General features: G+C 34.3%; 1 protein-coding gene across 1 annotated transcript in view; it reads left to right on the forward strand.

The window, feature by feature from the left end:
* The window catches only part of LOC101864393 (voltage-dependent T-type calcium channel subunit alpha-1G), a gene marked incomplete at its 5' end in the record, with an annotated part of 113,429 nt that overhangs the window by 52,907 nt on the left and 56,290 nt on the right, over positions 1 to 4,232 (forward strand).

Raw genomic sequence — 4,232 nt, forward strand, 5'->3', positions numbered from 1 at the left:
ACACACACACACACACACACACACACACACACACACACACACACACACACATATATATATATATATACAAACCCACACGTATACGTATATTCCCATTTAGAATTATGGGCGGGCATATTGCTGTCACGGTATATACTTATTATACATGTACTTCAATACCTGTGAAAAGAGATCAGAACTGGAAATGTATGACAGTCATGGGGGGAGGGGTGGGTGCGGACTAGACCTCGAAGTACTCGTTAATTTAGAATTTTAGAAGCTGAATACAAATCAATCTTTGTCAGTAACACTGCTACTGTCGGATGCTTTTGTTCTTCTTTTTGGAAGTATAATGAATTTGCTAACGCTAGCAATGATGAGTTGGGTTGTTGTTTTTTTAATACCCGAGGATTTAAAACGATGGACAAGGGAGGAAAGCTTTGAAAGCTCTACTAAAATGTCTACAAGATGCCCAGATGTGCTAAGTAAATAGTATCGCTACTACTACTTAAAAATTCAGTTAGTCTCAATTTATATGTCTGGCCTCCACTCTTGCAAGATTAACTTCGGAGATCCCCTTGCGTCAAAGACCACTCGGTCAATATTCGAGTAGTCAGGAAAGCCAATGAATTTGATAAGAAGGTCAAATAAAACAGGAAACGTGGACTTTGCCAGACCAGACAAACAGCGGTCAGCACTGACAATGTTTTTGTAGAATCTCGTATTTGAAGAATCTTTGGTTTTTACATTGTTAAAAGTAAGATTGTTGTTCATGGTTACTTAACTAAGGGGCATGAAAAACTATTTATTTCTATGGTGTTTATGTTGAAATATACTACGTTACGCCTTTTGTTGTAACGTATATTCAAATCTGTATTGTGTTTAAGTTTTTACAAAGTACTCCATGCGTTGAAGATAGTATTACTGATTAATAAATTTACCCAAAAAGAAGTTGGAAAAATACCCCCTCCAAAAAACAACAACAAAACAACAACAACAACAACAACAACAACAACAACAACAACAACAACAACAACAACAACAACAGAACAAACAAATCTAGCAAAATAGTGAACATTTACACAAAAGTAAACTTCTCCAATCAGACGTTGGGTGAGTTATACAAAAACAAAAACAAAAACCTTACCGGCGCCTGTGGTGGAGTCTGTAGTGGTCAAACACTTTGCTGTTGCAAGGAAAAAAACGTGGGTCAAATTTCAGTTGAAAAAGGTGGTGAGGGAGGGGGAAGGGGGACTTTTATAGAGCTTGTCTGCTTAGATGTCATTATCCCTCTCAGGCTGGGGATGGCTTAGCAGGCACAGTTGAAGAAGCGCACCTTCTAATGGTCTATGCTGTGTTGATATTGTAGAAAACATACAGATTTTCCTCCAAAAAAAACAACCTTATCGCTAACAGAGACTTTTGTAAAATATAGAATATACCTTTATGTCAGAATGTACTTTCGCCCTTTAAAAAATAGTATGTGTATACTCCTTTAAAAAAAGTAGTTTGGAGGGATATGAACTGTAAAGTAGCATAGCGCATTTTCCTTATGAAATCGGAACCATTTCCAAAGCTGGAGATTGGCGGGACACATCATCGAGGACTGATTTCCTCATAAACTTTAAAACTTAGGAATATCCGTACATGGAAAGGACAAAGATAAATTATATTATGAAACAAAGGACGCACTCCTAGAACCCTATCACACGATAGAACGTTTGCAGACACGGCATAACAACAACAACAACAAATATATCACGACTTTGAGATTTGCGCCTTCGAAAAAGTTATTGGTTTTCAATTTCAAAATTTATTTATAAAAATTTTTTTACCCTTTCCTTCATAATTTGCGCTGTCTCCAGCTTCACTCTGAGCAGTCCCCGCTGTTTTAGGTCGCCTGGTGTGTCTGCTTTGGCTGGTTGTATCCCAATGAACTACGCACTCTATGACAACATAATTTCATTTTAGAATATGTGCATATAGCAATAATTATTATTTTGTATATGCATGCTTTTGTATGGTGTGTGGTTGAATATAGCTTTGGAATTGTTGCCTGCTTCTCTTTTTAAATATCTATTTTTTCACTATACAGTACTTAGCTTGTCAATAAATTTTCGATGGTTCTGAACTCAATCAATGAAACACCAATTTAAAGTAGACGAAAAGTAAAAAGTGGAAAACATGTGAGGATACGGTTTAAAATTTTAATTTTTGTTGTCCTTGATGAAAGCTTAATAATGTAGTTAATATTATACTTTATACAATGTTCCCTACTTTTCTTTGGTTACGTTTTGTTCTTTTTAAAAAGTAAAATTTTAATATCATGATGTTCCCTTGCTTTACATCGTTTGAGTTGTCCCCACATTTCCTGTACATTTGGTAGCACTGTGCTTTTATTGTGCTCTCATTACTATTATTATATTATTGTGATTGTTTTAGATCACAAATGTATTTACACCGAATTTGAATATTTTAACTTTTTAGCATTTTAAAATAAATTAGTTACCAGTCGTGAAGTGAACTTTCGCAGAGGTGAACAACCAACTTGTGTTTCGCGCGCTCATATGACCTTAGCAGTTGCGAGCGCCGTAAAACCTTATACTACTACTACTATATTATTGTGATAAGATAATTGGATAGTGCATTGATCAGGGCTGTCAGTTTTTATTTTTTCCCTATTTCTGAAGTCTATAATGCGAGCGTGAATTCGCCGCCTAGTTAAAATTCAATGCTGAAGAGTTTGTCATTATGTGCCCTCGATGTTTTAAAATAAGACCGATTTTAAATTCGCTTTTGGTCGAAATTGATTTATTAGTTCTGTTCACTAAAGCTCTCTCACATCTATCAGTCGACTAATGTTCTGTCTAACGCATAAGCTGTTATTTTGAAAGATTTTCTGGTTGGTGAGAAATAAATTATGTCCATAGTTCTGTTAGTTATGAAATGGGAAATTATTACTTATTTTCATTTTCCAAACTACTCAAATTGGAGTCAGATCACATTTATTCACAAAATCACCCACTGTGGTTTTAGATATCAACATTTTCCATAGAATTGTATTATCCTAGAATGTGCACTGTGACGTATTTCCTGTGCACTGTGGAGAGCACCTTTGACTTAGTGTGAGCTTAAGTGCTGTGCTCACTTTATTATAGCGAGACTGGTGTTTCGACCTTTACTTGAGTGTAATAGCACGCTCCATAAGGCAAAGTGAACGATAAATATTACAACTTGCAGTGATACTGTTTTCTTTATGTGAGTTTTATTTTCTATAGTCACAGAGGGGCGGTTTATTTTAAAATATAATGTAAGGGTGCATTCGTCTTGATTTACCAACTGCTTGATTTTCGCAAAGTTTAACTCTTTACAAAATTTGTAATAATTTGTTATTAATCTTTTTTTGTGATTTCTTTATAGTGAGATACCGGTATTTTTCATTTTTCAAATTTTAATACAATTCAGCTTACCGTCCATTGAATTGTATATCCTGGTATGCATTACTTATTTAAGTAGACAAAACGTAGCAGTGTTTCGTGCCTACAACAAATATAATTATCCATTTCTGCTTTTAGTTAAAATCGATAGAGGATACCTGCCATCTTTTTGTCTTTTCTTTGCAATAAGACAATTTAAGTAGAGCATTGATACTTGAAATTAAGTTTTGATTACTTTATATCTCTTTAAGAATATCTGAATGCATCCATTATTAATTAATTTTACATTGAAAAACTTTATATTTTCTTTTCACATGTTTGTTTGTTGTTAGGGGACAACAATACAAGAAAAATAAAAATAAAAACGTGGTTGTAACTTTTGTTTTACTTACGAAATGATATCATTCACACACGAACGCACGCATGCACACACACACACACACACACACACACACACACACACACACACACACACACACACACACACACACACACACACACACAAACATGAGATGAATTAAAAAGAAAAAAAAAGAAAGACTTGTGCCGAAGCGATATACAAGTACCTGATAAATTTGATTTCATCATTCTATGCTTGATTCATAACGCAATAGAAACAGTACATTATGTATATTGTAGAGCATTCCTATATAAAACAAGTAGCCTACACTATATTTGATTTGCTTCACATTATTGTGTCAGCAATACCACTGAATATACCCAGTCATTCGTCTCAAGATAGACATTAAATTTAATCTGTTGTCCCTTGCCATGCTACAATAAAACTAATATTACATTCTATTGTAACTATTATTA

Source organism: Aplysia californica, unplaced genomic scaffold (genome assembly GCF_000002075.1).
Source record: "Aplysia californica isolate F4 #8 unplaced genomic scaffold, AplCal3.0 scaffold00226, whole genome shotgun sequence".
NCBI classification, from domain to species: Eukaryota; Metazoa; Mollusca; class Gastropoda; order Aplysiida; family Aplysiidae; genus Aplysia; species Aplysia californica.